The sequence below is a fragment of the Ixodes scapularis genome, unplaced genomic scaffold (assembly GCF_016920785.2).
Source record: "Ixodes scapularis isolate PalLabHiFi unplaced genomic scaffold, ASM1692078v2 PGA_scaffold4__175_contigs__length_147842914, whole genome shotgun sequence".
In the NCBI taxonomy this organism is placed as follows: Eukaryota; Metazoa; Arthropoda; class Arachnida; order Ixodida; family Ixodidae; genus Ixodes; species Ixodes scapularis.
This window is the reverse complement of record NW_024609879.1, coordinates 20,800,613-20,820,783: the sequence shown is the minus strand read 5'-3', so window position 1 is coordinate 20,820,783 and position 20,171 is coordinate 20,800,613. Positions and strand designations below refer to the sequence as shown.

General features: G+C 45.1%; 1 pseudogene; it reads left to right on the top strand.

The window, feature by feature from the left end:
- The window catches only part of LOC121832929, a 44,152-nt pseudogene that overhangs the window by 13,690 nt on the left and 10,291 nt on the right, over nt 1–20,171 (top strand).

The window sequence follows — 20,171 nt, the reverse complement described above, 5'->3', positions numbered from 1 at the left end:
AAAGCGACAAATAACCGCAAAAATAAAAATTGCCTAACAATTTGACGAGGCTCATGATGATAATTTTATTTTCATTTTATTTCTTTTCCTCAACTTTAAGAAATGCAGTGATATACCGTCAATTCCAAGGGTGGACAAGGGAGGTTTCGATTGCCTCGACGATTATACATGAGAACTAAATAAAAGAGAAGGCGTACATATTCCTTGGTATGTCGAAGAGTAGGAGGAGGGTGGAAAAATTTCGTAGGTAAAGACGCTTGAAACAAAAATTAATTTAATAAGTTGGCTGCCCGGTCATCACTAAGAGTTTCGTCTTAGTCATTTATAAACTCAGGGCTATTTTTGCTTTCTATTGAGTTTAGTGTCTTGCAAAACTTCTTGGGGTCCGTAGAAATAATATTTGTTAAGGTGACGTTAAAAAGGACTTTTTCTTTCTTTACTTCGCATTTGCACAATTTTGAAAATGAACGATATGATGACCAAGTAGTCAACTCATAAGTTCTTTTTGCGTTCGCGCAAAATATTTTTAATTCTATTTAGCATGCGTTTTAAATTGTTGTTAAACCAGGAATGGCTGGGGGGGGGGCGCTATCAGATCGAATGTACGTTTTAGGCACAAATATTTAAAGCAATTCTATAAACCTAGGTCCAGATCGTTCGTCATAAAATGACATACAATACCTTTCAAAATAGTTTATTGCTTACGTCATGCCTTCGACGTTTACATATGGAAAAGCGAATATCTGCTTGGAAATATTGTTTGAGCAGTTCGGTTTTTGTGACTTTTCAACAAAAATAAAAGAGTGGTAACTTATACCTTTCATGATACTAAAGGACGTCACATATTCCGGATTAGTGTTTAGAAATAGATCAAATAGAGCGTCGTTACGTGTTGCTTTGTGACCATTGAAGACCGTGCTCACTCGCTTTTGAAAAAAACTGCGCAGTCGCGAGAACCTCCGCAGTCAGGAAAGAGTATTACCGTCGACCAGTTTATTTCGGGGTAGTTAAAATAGGCACCAAAAAGCGGGACGATTTGAAAACTGTTTGGTTACGGCTCCAAGAACATTGTACAACTACATGCTGAATTCGGTGCGATTAACATGGAGTGAACGATAACAATACCTACCAAGACACAGGGAAAATCAAACTTTACTGGGATCCATAGCACTTCAAGGTCAGAAGAACATTCAACTTGGGAGCGTGATACAGATTGTTTAACCGCTGATTACACCACCAACCCTAGCGAGTTGTCTGTTTTTCCGAAAAATATTACATGATCAATCTAAGATTTCTTTTTCATTTTTGAGATCGGGAGCTAACCAGGTGTCAGTGCCAGGAATGACGTCAGGCTCCCTAGAGGACGGGATGTTCCCCCCCCCCCCCCCCCCCCAAGTTCATCTTGCTTTCATAAAATACTTCTAAAGTTAGTAACGATGAAAGAAAGATCATCATCAGTTAGAGTGCGCTTTGGGGATTCGCGGTTGACAGAGCGTCAGTAATTCTAATCATTGTTGCAGTGCTGAGTCATACATGTGTGGTTGAGTGCCAAGGTGTAGTTTGTTGTAATTAATTTTATGTTTTGCCGGCTTGCTCTTAATTGCTCGGCGATTTCCCACAGCTTCTCCCGCGCAAAGTGCACTTTCTCAGAAACGTTTTCAGATATTCAGATTTACGGACTTTGATTCCTTAGATTGAAAGCATTCCAAAGATCCTCCTCTTTAATTTAAAAGCGAAGAAATCTTAAAATAATCGGTTGATTTGTTCCCGATTGTCTTCGGCTCATCGGATGAGCCCTTTCAATTTCACCCAATTCAATTCTCTGGATTTCTCCCGCACAGCCAGTCACTATGATTATGGCGTCATTCCACGTCTCGTTTTCTAACTCTGAAAAGACTTTGGCAATGAAAATGTTTCGACTCATTCTGCTAGCCATGACATCAACGAAATTGCTCTTTTCAAGATGATCACGGAAATATATTGAGTTGCTTTAGGTGTTGTTCATAGTTGTTTCAATCGTGCCTAAATCTTTCCGCATGAATGAGATTTCGTACACTTTGACCTTAAGGTTAGAGACACGGGCTCTGAGGGAGCAATACCGCTCTTGATTTGTTTCAACTTAAAGACATTTTCTTGCTGGTTGTGGTTGGACGCTGGTTTCTGGTTGTGGTTGACAGCTTCTTGCAGTTTTTCGATTTTTTCTGCGTCTGTAATAGGCCCGGGGATTGCCTCAATGTCTCCAGCGAAGACCAGGACCATGAACATGACAATAGCCAAAGTTAACGGCTTCACAGACACAAACATGCTTTTGACGGGAAGCTGTAAGCACTTTGTTTGCAAGGTTGGGGTTACTTTCCTTCTAGGTATAAAGGAGCCGATGCGTGCTCTGTATGTCGCTATATCAACACCCGTAAAACAAACAGGCGCCAAAAGCAAGTAGCAATTAGGGGTTCACATACACATCTAGTACAATACAAAATTGCACACAGAAAGCTCTGCGCTCACATGCAACGATGTCGACCCGACGTGGGTGGTACAGTGTCAGAGCCGTGAATCTCGCGGTTGCTCTTGCGGTGCATGCTTGCTTTTGTAGATCCCGGGCTTTATCGCTGAAATGAGTGATAAGGCGCAGGCCAGCTGGTTTACGTTCATGATTTAAGACAACCCTGAGATACGAGAAACGATGACAAATCCGGCGAGGTCTCATAACCTCGTCGTGTTTCTTGTTTCCCCTGTCTCAGGGTTGTCTTAAATCATGCTTTGTCACTGTTACGTGCGTAGAGCGCGGCTTGCTTGTTCACGGGGTTCGTTGCCTTGATGAGTCAGGCCAGCATAGACGGTCTCGCCATCGGTACAGGGGCACGTGGTTCTTGTCGAGGCGCAGCTAGCCAGTAGCTTGTTTACAGTAGATCCTGCAACAATATGAACTCGACATGAGTGGTACAGTGTTAAGGTCGGGATATACAGAACTATAAAAATTCCCTCATCGCTCAGCTTTAGAAATGGTATAGGCAAAAAATGTAAAGTACGTAGGCTGTTAAAGGGGTCTCTTTTGTATAGTTTTATAGGCGAGCCGCTGTTATCGGGCGCCGAGCGTATTCTGGTTCCTCACCATTTTTAACGATTGGATGCTTAAGAGCTACGAGAAAGACTATTGTCGTGTGCGTGCATAAGCAGAAGTAATATTCAAAAATATTAACCAACACGCTCGTTTTCAACTGTAAAAATATTCATGCCAAAGGGTATTTTTTATTTTGTTCGTCTACGTATACACAGGTATATGCTGAAGCTGTTTTACTGCGTAGTTCCTACCTTCTTTTTTATTTAGCACAATCATTTATCTTTGGGCACTGTACTTCATTTAATTACTCTGCTTACACTTCGACGCTGCACTTTTGCGCAAATATGAACCATGTAGCAGCAATTTCACGCGTAAACGCATGTAGAAAACATTTTTAGCAGTGTTTTTTAATGGCAAGACAACGAGACAAAGCCACCACAGTAACTGACCAAAATTTTTTTTGTCAACGTGATTCAGGAATGTTTCAAAATAATTACTAAGTGAAAAGTCTTCCAAATATCTGGCCTTATACCCAAGCCTAGAGAGAAGATGCAACAACTTTTCTAATAGAAATGCACTAGACGAAAAAACTAGTGTGAGACTGATGGCTCTCTGTTTTGATTTGAAAACACACACCAGCGCCAGCTGAACCCCTAAAAAGTTTGAGAAAAAAAAGCAACATGTCTTCTAGGGAGTATCACGAAAGCCGCCACAAAATAGTCCAAAGCTACAGCGTGGATGGGAATTAAAGCTACAGGTCGTCGCGATCCTCTCGGATAGCGAAAGAATAGCCCCTAGAGAAGACTAATCTCGACAGGCGTCGCTGGTGTTACAGCGTCCTAGCCACGTTGCTGCTGCAGTTTCCTTTTACTGGCCGAATGTAAAGAAAGCCGTCACAGAACCGGTGTCTGCGGCATCCACCTTCGCTATGGTGCCACCATCGAGGTCGTGGCTATATGCAGTCTTACGCAGGTCTCGCATCACCAGGCGGAAACATAATCAACAAAATAAAGTCGTGGTGAGCACACTCGTCGAAAACAGGTTCCAGTCACCATAGTCTAATGAGGCACGAGAGTGTGTGAGGTCAGGGTATATTGAGAATCCTGGTTTGGGAGATGGCCCTAGGTGACTGCGTAACAACATTCACCGCTTAATAGACAATGCCTTGAAAACTGAGTGCTCGTTGGACCAGTCTTGCGTCCATATTTTGCCATGTTGTCACGCTCCCCGCCCATATACACGCGCAGCAAGCCGAGTCAGGTGAAGAAAGCGTGGCGGTTAGTTGATCCGGCGAGCGTGTAGCTTCTACGGAACTGCTAGCTTAGGGGTATGCAGCGTCCAACATACAATTTCTGACTAGCGTTTTTATGGGCAAATGCACAGGGACTTGACGAAAGATTAAAATATTTCGCAAAAACACAATATATTTTTGAGCAACTTGGCCTCTCAAAACCTAATCCTAGAAAAGTTCTTACCGACTCAAAGCCGTATCTTGATATTCAACGTCCGTAATAAAGCTTTGTAAGAGGTTTTAGTATAGCAGCAAACAACATCATGATGCAAGACGCCGTCTTTTTTATTGAACGTGTTTTTTCCACCACCTAGGATTGTTTTAAAATTACAAAGGTTTTAAAATATTGATTTTTGGGTGGTCGGAAGCAATTATAGTGTTGCACTAACATATAGAGAACTATTTCTGCTTAAAGGGGTAATTAAACGATATCGGGTTGGAATGAGGACAATTTTTCAGAGCTTCCGCTCGATGGATCACAACTAAGACGACTGCCGATGCCTGGTACGGCACCCTTCTTAAGTAGGCGCGGCCCCCTGGCGGCGGTCCCCCTCGTCCCCACGGTAAGAGTGAGGTGGTGTCGAGAGAGGCCGTCGGCCGGGTTATCGTCTGTTGGTAGCCAAACAAGCCAAGAAGCTTTATTCACCATTAAGAGAGGGCCTGGCCTGGCCGAAATATACTTGCACAGACAGCCACTGATTCACAACCTTTCTTGTCCTGGTGAAATTGCGAATAAAAGGAGCCTATTTCTTTCAGACTCGCCTTCGCAAAGCTTGATGACGTAAATGTGGGATAGAAACCTTCCGCCTCACAACATTCGAGCGGCACTAATGAATTCGACACGAGAACTCCATGAGCAGTGGACTTCGGTTCGTAATAATCAGTGCCTCGGCGGACACTCCTGCAATGGCTCGTGTTGAACAACTGGGGTGATGAGAATAGACGAACTCTAACAATGCCTCGAGCTCAGCACGCGTTTTCTGCTTTGTCAACCCCAGCGCGTAGCAATGTTTAACGTTAGCGGCATAGGACAGACACCAGGCCACGTGACCACATGTTCTGGCTCAGAGTTAAGGGAACGAGCGACGCTCATATTACTCAAATTGTTTGGCGACTGCCATTGCCCAGAAAGAAACACTAAGGCAAGTGTATTTAGTTATTAACTTTAGGGAGTTATTCTAAGCAGTATTTAGCAAACGTGGCAAAACGCTTCATGGCTCCTTTAAGCGCCTCAGAAATGTTCAAGTCAACAAGCGTTTAACCGAAACTCATGAGGGTTTCATAGAAGGCTAACACAAAAATGCTATAGTTACTGACAGGATGAGAGAGCGAGCGAGTCCTTCAGTTGTCCCGCCTCCAGCGCCAGCCCTTCTATCTTCAGCCACACTTCGGCGTCTCGTTAACATCGAGAGTTAAAAAGTAACTGAAAAAAAAGCGTTCTTTTTTAAACAGCCTAATTCGGACAAGCATGTCACAAAACAAATGTACCGCGAAAAGAAAATTTTTTTTTTAGCAATATTTACGTCACAGGGCGTAATTTAGTCGCAGTCAGAACCTCTCCACATTTGAAACTCCCGCTCTTTCGACCTCCGCGAAGGAGAACTACACCCCGCCCCTCCCTGTTGGATTTGCTCTTGTGGGTTGACTTGGCTGCTGAGTTGAACGACACAGCGTCTCAACTTCCGGTAAGATATGGCAACAACGCACGTTAAACATGGCGCCGCTATTGTATTGTTTTTACGGTACACGAGAAGCTGCGCGGTTTGCGAGCACTAGCAAAGACGTGACCGGAGAAGTGCCCCTGTGATGTTCCCGGAATACGGAAAGTACCATTCGTAACGTGTGTGCTTTGAAAGAGAAAAAAGTCATAGGGTCCACGAGTGCGCAACCACAAACCAACGTTCACGACAGCGCTGCGTTGACTTCGGCGATCTCATTTTGTTTGGTGCAACACGGCGATGCGACCAACAACTGAAACGTTCGTGGTGTGTGTGGTGCAGGGCTTGGAAGTAGACACCCACACTAACACGGAGCGCAAATTGGTTGTTGCGGGGATGAGTTTCAAAGGGTTCAGTCCCGTCGTCGTCAGCTGATCCAGTCAAACTGGTCCGGGAGGACGCAGCGAACGTTTTTAAAAGTAAATGTTCCTTCGTTCCGTTTCAAAATGTTGAAGATACCCGACGCATACTGTGAGTAAAAAGCTGCGGGCGTTTTCAACAAAATTACGTCGTTTTAATTGAACAATGAACCCCGAATTGTTGTCCTAAATTTGTCGTTTTTATGCTTCGTGTAGTTGGGCTGCTCTTGCACAGCGACGTGTTGCGCTCATCGTGCGGTATGAATAAATTCGGCAAGATTTCCTATCGGCCCACAGATGCATGAACTGAGACCATTTTTTACTTAGTGAACATAGTTTTTTTGTTTCTTTGTTATTTTGGGAAGAGGCGTTGTGCATTTATCATGGTACAATCACTTGAAAGTTCAGAAATAGGGGAGGGCGAACAAGCTTTCCGAACTTTGTCTCTTTGCTCCCTGGCACTGCCCCTAGTTTCAAGTTTCAGTTTTAGTAGACATACCTACTAAAAGGTACAAACTGCTCTGAAGCAGGTAAAAGACTGGGAAGTCGGGACGGTGCGGACTCCGTGTTTGGCACTTTTCGCAAGGTGACTGGGGAAGTGCTTTTGCAAAATATGCGAAATGTGCAACCGATTTTGTTATGCCCGTCGTTTGCGTCTCTCTAGCAAAACGAACAAAATAATTTACAAAACCGCTGTCATAAGCCAATATTCACGTTAACAGTGCACATTCATTCAAACAACTTTACGTAAGAGGGTTCGGAAGCCGAGAACAAAAATCTGTCGGCTAGCGTAGAATTCGGACGTCCGAAGGCTTCTGCGGACAGCTATTACGTAGCAATTGGCTGTTCACAGGTTTTTTACGTTGCAGCTGTGTCTAGTCGCGGACATTCGGTGCACCCGTTGCGAATCTCGACGGCCTTCAGCGATACGACGAGAACGTAACTGGACACGTTTGCCGCTACGGGAACGCCCAATTGCCTCCAGCCATATAGCATGCCTTGCGGGGCGACATGGCTGCTGGAAGGCTCGCTGTCGGGATCACGCATCTGACATCTTCGAAAAGTCAGCATTTGCACGTGCAAGCGCAAAAAAAAAAAAAAAAAAAAAAAAAAAAAAAAACACGCTAAGCAAGCAAAGAGGAAAACGAAAGAACCGCGCAATGAAAGCCAAAACCCCGCGTCGCTTCTTATCACTAACTCATGCGACAGCTGCTAAACCCACACTACTTCACTTCAAGAAGTCTCACTCAAGAACCTGGGTCAGAACGAAACATTGATCACTTCGGCGAAAGGATTAGTCGAGGTAGGCGAGACAGATGGGACTGAGACTTCGGCGGCTATGAAAGAATGGCGAAGCTTTTGTTTGTTATGGTATGAATCCACACGGAAGTGACCGTCTTGTAAACCTTTTGTAAAGAATAATAACTCTCATCACATCACATGGGTTATTCTTTAAACGTAAAATATGCCGCTCAAAAGGAAATTAGGACATATAACAGAGGTTTAGCAAGTAAGATCTAAGCTGTCAATCAATATCTTAGCCAATGAGACGCATAGCAGCCAATTGGGGCTAAACGTCACGGAACCCTAACTTCGTGGCGCACGATTTAGAACGGACGCAATAGCCGCAAACTAAAATCAGTCTCACGCTGCTGTAAACCAATTTTGTTCCCGCAGAAAAGTTTTTTTTTTTTTTTTTGACATGCTTGTTTAAATTAGGCAGTTTAAAAAAACTTTTTTTTCTTTGCAGTTAACCTTTAAAATTTTATTAAAGGCAAACTTTACCTTGAAACGGCCAGATATATATATATATAAACATGGATTGAGCGCGTTGGTAATAAATTCAAAAATATACGAAAGAGTCAAACGAAGAGGACGGACAGGACAAACATCTTTCGACTTTCAACACATTGAGGTCTTTATTGCCAGGTCGGATTCACATGTCCGTTCAAGCTGGGCACGATGTGCCGCCTCACCAACAACGCCCCGCCCCCGAAGACCGAGTGCTCCAAGAAGCATGTTGCGCCCTCTGTCCCTTGCGCCACCGGTCGTGTGTATTCGGTAACCTTTCCTGTGGGGCCGAATACATCGGGCAGACAGGGCGCTGCGTCAATGACCGAATAGGAAGCGAGCAAGCGGGCCGTGTCGCGGCGGTCGCCTAGAGTTCGCCGCGACCTAGCGGTAGCCGCCTCAGGAGCATCGGGGAGCAATGGCGACGAACAGCACGGCGGGCAGTGTCCCCGTCGTGATTACAAAGGAATTTAAGGCAGTTACGAAGTCGGAAAGTTCCTTCGGTAGCCAGTGCCGTCGGCGCAGAATCAACAGGAAGTAATAGCAAGGATCACCACAGAGGACAGTGGGCGATTACGAATCCGGAAAGCTTCTTCGTTAGCCGGTGCAGAATCATCGGGGGGAAGCAATAGCGATGAGCAGCACAGCGGACAGTGTTCCCGGCGTGATTACGACGGGGTTTAAGGCGGTTACGAATCCAGAAAGCTTCTTCCGTGGTACCAATATGAAGAAGGGAAAACTCCTTCGTGAATCTGGCCGCGTGTACGACGTGAAGGAGGTTCGTTTCGAGGATGTCACGGAGCGCCGTACTCCGCTAACAAAATTAAGCGCGCCCGCAAAAAATGTGGTGGGCGTTGAGTGGACTGTGGTAATTATGTACGTTTATTTCTGAATCGGCTTGACAACAACTGGGCGATTTTTTTCGCGCCGTTCCGCGATTCCCATTGTAGGCTGATGGAAACATCCAAGGGTAGGCTTAGGTGGGCGACCGCATTCCGCTTCTCGATTCCGGTGAAGTATTTGCTGCATATTTTAGAGTCTGCCGTCGGTGTCGGTGCTGTTCCATCGTCGCTAGAATAGAAAAAAAGTTAATTATATTATTCACCAGCAGCTTAAACAAAGCGCGAACTGGAAGGTAAGAAACGCCACTAACCTGTATGGACGCACAAGTCGCACCCAGATCGCGCAGTACTCCGCCTCGTACGGCTTCGAAGGGACGATGTAGTACTACGTGCCGTGCGCGTAGTACTAGCCGACCACGCAGCAATTGTTGCGGCTTTCTTGGTGCGGAATAGCCATCTCAGAAAGTACAGCGCTAACACACTTCAACGCACAACCAACGCAGCGACTGGCAGAAGCTCCCCGATGCAATGGACCCGTTTGCCGCTAGGGGCGCCCTGGTCGGGGCTTGAATTAGATGCGCACGATTTCTATACGGGAGCACCAGTGGATCGCCAAAGATGAGGCGGACTCACAACACCCAATGCTGGTGCACCTCAGGGCATGCGCCCAGTGTTCCCCCACTTTCCCCACCACCCACGTCCTGGGGGCGCACAAGAACCGGTACGGGCGGGAAATATTGGAGGCCTTTGCCATGAAAAGAGCGCCGCGCAACATCTCGTCGCCGTCACCCCTCCTCTCGGAGAGAGAGATGACCTTTCTGGGGGCCGGAGTTGGCGACCTTGACGGCCCGGACTGGCGGGCGTTGACTCGGAGAGTTTTCGGGACGAGATGCCTACCCACGCCGGGATCCGGCCAACTCGTCGAAAGGCAACTCGTCGAAGGCCAACTCGTCGAATAGGCCAACTCGTCATAGGCCAATTCGCAGAAAGGGCAACTTGTCGAAAAGGGCAACCTGTCGAAGGGCAATTCGTCGAATTGCGGGAAGAGAGTTCGGGGTGGAGGTCTCTTTCATTCTTCCTTTTGTTCTTTCCTTTAAACTTTGAATGACTACAAATTTGTATATTTTCTTTTTACTCAACGTCCTCCGGCGTTGTACAAAGCTCTTTGCCGTTCAAAAAAGTAGGTCACCGTGCTTCTTTCCCCTTCTTGCCCTCCCCCCTTTAGTTCAGGCGGACCTAAACGGTCCGTCTGAACTGACAAGGATCACCGTGCTTCTTGCCCAGCGGTATTTAAGCTGGTTCAAGCTTGAACTAGTTGTTATTTCATCTGCCGGCCATGTAGTTTGTCAAAACCGAGAGAGGAGCGAATATGCTTCTTTATGGGGAGCAATCCTACACCTGTAACAAGAAGACAGAGTCTTACATGTACTGGGTTTGTAGAAAGCGGGATATCTGTAAAGCCAAGCTATCTTCAGATGTTGCGATGACTTCGGTACAACTTCAACCTGGAGAGCACACTCACTCCGGCGACCCTGTGGAGAACAGCCTGCTGTCAGTCCACAGTTAACTGGGCATCGCCCACGATCTGGGCTTCGCCCACGATCTGGGCTTTCCTGGCCGCACTCAAAAAGGAGAAAGCCCTCACTGAAATGAAGTTGGCCCAAGCAAGCGCGGGACACGCCGCTCGGATGCCCAAGCGGACGAATCAAGACATGAGGATTGAAAACATATTGTCGCAGTACGTTCAAAGCGACGTTTTGGATACTCTCCGAGCAGTCACTTTTAACATCGGACTGTAAAAGAGTGAGATCTGTAATGTGTGCGTTCATGTGTATTATTAAAGTTTTCGTTTTTACTGTTCTTTCTTTTGACTTATTTTATTTATATAGAAACATATTCATACGCGAGCACATTTATTTATTTTATTTATTTATACAGTACCTACATCGCCCAGAGGGCATTACAGTAGGGGGGTTAAAATACATAAAAGATGGTTGCATCACACTTGTTAAACGCAAGTAAAACATAGTGCTTGAAAGCACCAATACACAAAAAAATGCAAAAAACATCAAAGATCTGTTGCAAGAAAAAAGGAATAAAATCAGCAAGCACATTACTAACAGAAAACACGATACCAGTATAACCAATAAACAAAATACAGGATATTGAACACTGAGGGAGTTTTATAGGTCCAGTAGGAGAGAAGAAAACCTGGCATCTGAGGTTCCTGTCACCACAAGTTCAGGAAGGGCATTCCACTCATGAATGCTCTTTGGAAAAAAGGAATGTTTAAACAGTTCTGTTCTACATCTAATTTCTTTTATTTTAAGCGAATGATCTACCCTTGAGGAAATGTAATCAGGACTATGAAGATACTTATCCTTGTTAATGCGTGTGCTCTGTAGGAAAATACTTCTAAAAAGTTTTAATCGCAAGCACTTTCGCCGTGAAGCCAGCAAGTGCCAGTTAAGTTGCTCTTTAAGTTTGGTGACGCTTGACCGAAAGGCGTAGGTATTTGTAACGAAGCGCGAAGCTCTATTTTGTACGCGTTCAATTTTTGAGGACAAGTTGAGGAAATGAGGGTCCCACACTGAACACGCGTACTCTAAGATAGGCCTTACGTTAGTAGTGTATAGCAAAGCTTTTATATCTTCAGGAGCCATTTTAAAATTCCTTTTTATAAAGTTTAGGACACGGTTCGCCTTAAGTGTTACTGTGTCCACGTGTTTGGCCCAGGAAAGAGTGCTGCTAAAATAGACCCCTAAATACTTTACCTCCGTAACCTCTTTAAGGTCAGTGCCGTTTAGATTGTACCTTGATAGAAAAGGGTTGCGTTTTTTGGTAAACCGAATATAATTGCATTTATTAATGTTTAGGCACATTCCCCACCTGTTACACCACGCCGCCACTGTTTCAAGGTCAGTCTGGAGTAAGTAGGAATGATCGTCGTTGCAAACTTGCCGGTAGATAACGCAATCATCCGCGTATAAACGAATACTAGATGTTAAGTTTTGAGGAACGTCATTAATATAAATTAAAAAGAGAAGAGGTCCAAGTACGCTCCCCTGGGGAACTCCTGACGTAACCGCTGCGTACGGGGATTTAACACCATTGACAACTACACACTGAGTACGATCAGTTAAATAATCTTTCAGCCACTTGATAAGATAACCAGGTAACCCCAAGGATGACAATTTGTGCATAAGAAGGGAGTGGGGCACTTTGTCAAAAGCTTTTTGGAAGTCTAAAAGCAAGCAGTCAGTTTGTATATTTTTATCGAATGAGAGAGAAATATCATGGACAAATTCAATCAACTGCGTAGAGCACGACAGACCCGAGCGAAAACCATGCTGCTGCGGGGTAAAATAATTATTTAACTCTAGATGAGATACAATATTTGAGTATATGATGTGTTCTAGCAGTTTGGAACAAACGCTAGTCAGCGATATTGGCCTGTAATTAGATACCTCGCGTTTAAGACCTGCCTTATGGACGGGTGCAATATTAGCAGTCTTCCAATCCGACGGCAGCTTGCTCGAGAAAAGCGATTTGTTAAACAATATAACTAGGAAGGACGTAATCGCGGTAGCACACGATTTTAACACGATTTTAACACCATTTCTAACATATAACTTATGTTAGAAATGGTGAAACTCTGATGTATCTTTGCTCAAACGGAGGTGCAAAATGGCGCGTTTAGAAGAATATCGACTAACCAGCCTCTTCGACGAGTGGCGACGAAAAGGCCTCTTCGACAAACAGCCCCTCGACAAGTTGCCCTATTACGAATTGGCCTATTCGACGAGCTGCCCTTCGACGAGTTGGCCTAGACCCGTCCACGGCCAAACGCCCCCCAACTTCCCTTATACCCCTGCCAGACGACAACTAAAATGACATTTAAGTGATGTTAATTACGATTGCGATCGCAAATTCGTCTCGTGCACATAGATCACGTTTTCGTCAATAAACAATTTTAACACGGCGAAACACTTTTTTTTTGTGTTGTCTGCTGGGCAAACAAAATATAACAAACTGGGGTAGAAAGTTGCGCTCATTAGTTTAAATTGTGTTCGGTTTCTGACGAAAAAATAAAGCGAAGCGTAGAGCGAAATTCATTAGCCAACCTAACGTCGTCATAAGCCGATCCGTAAGCCGAGCCTCCCGCGCTCCCCCACTACAGCTGACAGCTAGCTCGCACAGTTCTTTCGCTAATTTCGGTAGTGATTGCTTGCTCTGGTTTTCCCTCACGCTCGATCTTCGTTTGCCATGTTCACTTCTACGTCTGCGAGGGATCATGGATGCCGTATTGCGCTTCCGCCGTCACTATCACGGCGGTTTGGGTTGATTTTGGTTTAGCGTCTCCGGCTGTTGAGAAGGCCGTCCGTTATCTTCGTCGTAGACGCATTCCGCGAGCTTCGGTTTGAAGACAGGGTACCGTACCTATAGTACTAACGCACTACGTCTTCAAGCAGGCGTTTGGTTGATGCCGACGACGTGATCAGGTACCTTGTGAATGTGTGTCGGTGTTACATAGAGCGCTTGGTTGGCCAGGTGACTTGTGTGCACCTAACCACCCCAGTGAGAAAGCGAGTCGGCGCTGCAAAGCCATACTCCACTGCGGAGGACAGAACCATCGCCAACTTGTTCGTCGTGGGGCAAACCACTGCCAAGTGATCGCATCCCTCCGACGCGACTGGCCGGAGCTCGTGAGCGCCGCCGAGACCGCTGAACGGTTAAATTCACACGGCATAACCGGACTGCCCCAGGACTCTCTCAGGTCATAGAGAGTCGCTGTATGAATCCCACCTGTGACATTAAGTTTCAGCACCAGCGACTACCAGAGCACATTAAAAATAGTAAGTACCCTTTTTGAAAAAAAAAGGAAGAAGTTTATTGTAACAATATACGATTTATTGAAAAAAAAAGATGTTTGAACTAGTATAAATAATATCCCTACATGTTTTTTCTAGCTCTTAGAAAATTCAGGCAATCTTGTTTTAAACACACAAATGAAAAAAGAAAAAGAAATCACTTGTCTTCCTTTTACTGAGTGTCACTCAAAACTAATTGATATAGCTCCTGTCAACAAGTTATTCGTTAACTCGCTTTAATTTGAATAAAACGACTGGATTGATCACCTTCCCAATTGTGCATCCTTGATGCGGTGAAAATGACTAAATAACTGTTTCTAAATATGAGACAAGAGTGCCAGCTTCTAGCACTGTAAGTACTATGTTTAGAAGCTATAGAATGTTCGCCATTCGGTGGAGTTTCAAAGAAATGGTCCAAGCTAGCTGTGTGGTGAAATTTTAACTGCTCTGCTTCTCCATTAAGTCTCCAATTTTGAGAATAATATGTCTAAGGTGCAAGATATTTTATGCCTAGAGGACTGGTGCATCTGTTGCAATGTTTCTATCCAACTACAGTGATTCCTCTGGCCCTCCTGCACTGCTACCAGTTCTAGTATCTTAATGTAGGGATGCTGAGGCAGAGTCGTGACCACGTTCCAGAGGTTGGCACTGGCTAGCACTCGGGAAGCAGAGATGCTCCAGGCACATATGGCCACAGTCAATGGGACCGCTGTGTCCCCACGGACCCTGTGTAACCACGTGTTCCTGACACCATCCAAAATTCTCGAACCTTTCCCAACCCAGGACACCATCTTGCAGGGAACTGCACGTCGATCAGTCAATTCCGTACATGTGACGACCCTCCCAGACTTCTCAGCATCACCCCCAACTTCTTGTAGTGGTGGATAAATTTCACCCTACTACTGGCTTGGAGAATTGGAGTGGACATAAGGGCTATGGTTTCATTTACTTCATGCGCGAATGAAGCTGAAGCTATGAGCATGAGCATGTTTCCCTGAACGACGCTCCCACTGCATGAGCGTGCATGCTTGGTAGCGGCATTGAAAGCCTGGATCTTGCACTTAAAATGAAACAGAATCTTGCGTTGTGAGTGTTGTGTGTGTGCATCTGGCAACATCGGCGAGTCAGCAGAACTCAAGCCAAGGCGAGTCAAGCTGGTTTGACCGAACTGTTTGCCATTCCGGGGACTCGTCATAAACAACGTGCCTCTTGTCTAACTCCCCTTTTCTGCGCGGCCAAGTCGGCCGCCTGAATAAAGCTTTGGGTAACGACGAGAATGAAGAAATTCAAACTCCAAGGCACGCAACCACACTTTTTGGAGCACCGACAGCTTCGTGGCAACTTGGCAACGACAAGAGCGCATGGCAGAAAAGGATGAGCCTAACGTTGTCATCATGAGGTGGCTGGGACATCTCGAAGAGTTCGACCCATTAAGGTTGAAGCGTGGCCCCTGTTCCAGGAGTGTCTAAACTTTTCTTCATTGCGCACAACATCATCGAGTGGTCCCCAAACCCCCCATCCTGTGTAGCGTATGTGGACCAACAATCTACACCGTCGTATGCTCGTTGTGTGTGCCCCTCCATACCCAGGCTCGGCAAACTAATCATGGAAACCACTTCCCACCTCATAGACTCTACAGTTATTTCTAAAGCACCCACCCTAACTTCCTATCGAAGCACGAAGCCTATTGCACTGCAGGTCTGAAAACAAGTGAGGAGAATGTCACAAAAGTGGCCATGGCTGCAAGAAACTGCCATTTGTTGTTTAGAGGCAGTGATCCCGGGGACTTGTAGATTCCTTTGTAATGGAGCCAGCTCACTTTGCCTACTTTTATGGTGGCACCCAGCAGCAGATGTTTTCTGGAACATGTAGATACCTTAAGTAGCAACTGTGCAGCAACTGTATTCAATGTATATATGCAATACCCTAATAAACAATTTTTAGGATGTTTTGGAATAAAATTGTGCTCGTATCATGTAAACACCTGTAGCATATTTCGCTTTGAAGCAGTATGGGATTATCCAACATCAAATAAAGCTAGATATAGAAACATTAAGAAACTGACTTCATGCAGCATTTCTTTTTATTTCTTTTTGGAGGATGTCATTGGGAATGTAAAAGCCGGTAAAAAGTCATGGTGGCGAATACCTACACTAAGTTTATTAGAATAACAGGGCATTTACAAGATTTGTACCACTTAAAGAAAAGTAACCTCTTTTTGTCGTCTTGCATTCTTCCCAGAGTCTCTACTTCGCGTCAGTCAAGTAAAGATTCAGCCAACCTCGGGAGCTGTTGCCAGGGCAACAAACGCGAAATTTAAAGCGCTGCTAGGCGAAGTCAGCTAGCATGAACCACGACCATGCCGGTCGTGCAATAAACTCGTTCGAGGTACGCAGTGCTGCGACGACCCACACACGCAAAACAAATACTAGATGGCCGTCCGCTCCGCTAATTGTTTTGCGTGCTGCTGTTAGTTATGCCCACCGTCAAAGTTATATCTTACCCAAAAATGTTCCTTGAGGTTTCGGTGTTGTGATGGAGCGCGACGTATATCTTGAGGAAACGGAGGGCTTCTAAACTCGCCCGTAGGCCGGTGCAGAACCCGCCGTTCCGCTTCTGCTACCGAAGACATTCGAGGTGCTCGCCTCACATAGTTTGAGTACCGACGTCTCGCGGGACAGGTCGCCTTTTTTTGTCGGCAGGCGCTCCTTCCGACATCGTAAAAACGCGTAAATGAAGAGCGCATTTCAAGTGGAACCAACGAACCGAGAGCCGACCGAGGCGGTTCAAAGCCATTAGGCCTACTGGGTAACTGGAGTCGTGCGTAGGTTAAACAATTAGGAACGTAAAGTGTGTGCAAAATACAAGTTAAAGAAAATATTTTCGTAATTAAAGCGATGTAAAAATTGTTACCGTTATATATGCCTTCTTTTTTAAAACAATTCCGTAGTATGTGTCGAGCGCTGCCATCGAGAGTACGCTTTGCGAGCCGTAAATGAGTTTGGGGAACTCTCTTGACCCGAAATGGCATTTAGGTTAACGTGAGTTGCCGTGTGGCAGTGCCTAAATGACATTTACACTGAATGTCATTTGGCGTAAATGCCATTTTAGCTTCCGTCTGACAGGGGTGTTACTTCCTTTCCCGCCCCCTTCGCTCTTCCCCCCTTTCTTCTCTCCTCCCCCCCCCCCCTCTCTCGCTGGTCTAATCATTCCCACTAACCCTTTCCCCAAATCTTCGGCAGGTCGTTGCTCGTCGGCCTGGCAATAAAGACCTTAACGTGTTGAAAGTCGAAAGATGTTCGTCCTGTCTGTCCTCTTCGTCTGACTCTTTTGTATATTTTTGAGTATATATATATATATATATATATATATATATATATATATATATATATATATATATATATATATATATATATATATATATATATATATATATATATATATATGTATATGTGTGTGTGCAGATGAATGAACCGTACTTAATCCAATGAATCAAAGAATTAAAGTTTTCAGGAACCCGCCGAAAGCCAAAAAACGGCGGAGCCAGGGTTTTTTTGGCTTTCGGCGGGTTCCTGAAAACTTGGATTCTTTGATTCATTGGATTAAGTACGGTTCATTCATCTGCACATATTCATTTATATCCTCCTCGGAGACCACGTACGATGACGTGAAGTGCCCGCGTTGTATATATATATATATATATATATATATATATATATATATATATATATATATATATATATATATATATATATATATATATATATATATAGGTAAACAACGTGTCTGAGCTTGTTATGTCTTGATCATTTCTTCCATCTAGAATAAAGAATTGCAGTTGCTTGAGAACGGATTATTCCGGACCTGTGAATTCGACATATCTTCCGTCTCACTTTTTACACAAGACAGACACCTGCACCCTAAAGCATGAGAACTATACATTCTGTAATGTAAGTACACCTTGTGTATTTGTTAATAATGTAGATGTGTTAGAAAAGAGCTCTGGGTACTTTCAGACAAAAAGTAAATCATACGCCTGTTTGGGTTTCTATGTATTTCACCAAAAAATAACTTTCTCACTTTTATTCTTACTTATTCCCACTTCTGGTTCAGTTACCTATTCGCAACTCCAGCGCGCCGCTCGCCCTCCCGCGGACGAACGGAGAACCAGAGGACCGGGGACGGCAGCGGCGGCGGCGGCGCGGAAACGGTGGCAGGGACTGTCGGCCTCGATGCGCGAAGCCATTTTAACGCACAAAAATGAGCGCGTTAAAAAAGGAATTATTGCGCTCCGCCTTGCAACAGCGTTGCACGAAGGACCGGGATGTCTAATTTCATGAGGGACTTTTCGTGTATCGCATACGCTGCGGATTTCTGGTCTTGTGCATGGCCGCCAGCTCAATCTGTGCTCAACGTGATGGAAGACGCTCCCGCTAATAATGAACAACTCTATAGTACGGCCTACGAAAAGTCTATTCTTTGCCGTAGGAGAAAACTCGTCGCGCAACGGTATGTCGAGCAACACAAATCGGGAATGGGTTCGTGTTTTAAGGCCGTTACAAGGAACATGACTATTTATTCCAAGCGCTTTAAAAAGGCAGAATACCCGTACTTGCTTTCAGGTAATTACAAAGCAAATAAAGAAATGCTCGAAGCATTTTAAGCGCGTCTGTGTTAGCCAGCCGTTCGTGACGAGAGCTTAGAATGCTCAGTTTTGGCCAGAGGGACCGCAATGTTGCCAATAACACGGTACAAAAAATGTACGGTAAATTAAAATATTTATTTGTAATAGAGCAATAAATAAAACCCCTAAACACGCCGATTATGTTAATAGGCAGTATTCGCATAGCGTACGACACCCCTAAACTTCAGTTGGACGTACAGCGCACTGATCACGTTCAACCGGCGCTACCAACTTTCACGAGCGGCTTGAAAGCCGAGTTGTGCAACTTATTATTAAGTAAATGTAAATGACCGCAAAAAAAAAAAAGTAATCGTTTTTTTTTTTTGCCCTACTGCAGAATTCGGTGTTTCTTTTTGTTGTTGTTGTTTTTTTTCGGTACTTTTTGATGCGTACTTTAGCTGTTTAATGTCTTATATTGCGCCGTCGTCAAGCCTCTCGTAAAAGTTGGGGCCGTCAGTTTGACGTCACAGGGCTGCACGGCGACCTGAAGTTTTGAGGTGTCGAATATGTGACAAGGGGTGTAAAAACTACAACATAATTTTTTTAGAGTGATGAGCACGACAATGCTCCTGGAGCGCACTGAAAATAGTGTCTCAAAGGCGCAGCGCGAGCTTGCGGTTGTAATGGTATACACCGCACGGTGTACCGTGCGGTGTACCATTTTGTTACCGCAGGCTATAGCCCTGCGGTAACAAACTTTCTATCAATAACCATAGAGCAGTTTGATTATGTGTTGCAATACACTAAAACCGAGACGGTGAGCAGCGAGTTGTGAGGCTGTGACGCGAAGACACCAATGCAGTGAACGCTGCTCTTCCGAACCTTGACGGTCACCGTTCGCGGCTCACCTTTTAGAGCACTATAATGGCCAGACAAAGCGCAAACATATCTTCATCACCCTCAAAAATATTCTGCCACAAACAGTAACGTGGCCGGTGACTAAAACACGCTCGCTCACCACAAAGCTTCGCAATTTGAGGTTTCTGCAATTTTTAACATGCTCGTTTTCCTAACGTGCATTAGCATCTTCGTCACCTGTAATATGATCCCTCCCTAACCGCTTCGCATTTGTGGACAAATAAAGCATTTTTAGCGCGCTGAACAGCGTCAGCGCGAGCAGGCGCACGGGATATCCTGGAGAATCTATCCCCGTCTCTTCCGCCATCTTGGAACTACCGCCCCGCCACCTATAGGGCGTTGGAGTTGCGAATATTATGCTACAATCACGAGACATTGAAGGCCTCCTTTAGGGTTCTCTTTAACCTTGTGGGTTTCCCCTTTTATGGGGGTACCACTTAGAAACACAGAAGGTTCCTTGGGTCCGGATAAAGACGTGTTTATTTGACTTAGATGCCACAGGCTTGCCCGAGGGCCAACAATGTTGGAGATGACGGCGCTGTCTCTTTTGACAGGATCGCCAGTCGCAATCCGCGCTGCCGCTATTGACAGTATCACGGAGGGGAGGATTGGATAAGGATATGAAGGCTCCGTCGAGCAGAGCCTCCCCCAGCGAGAGTCCCGCCCGTTGCGTTAGGGCCGTCTTATATAGCCTGC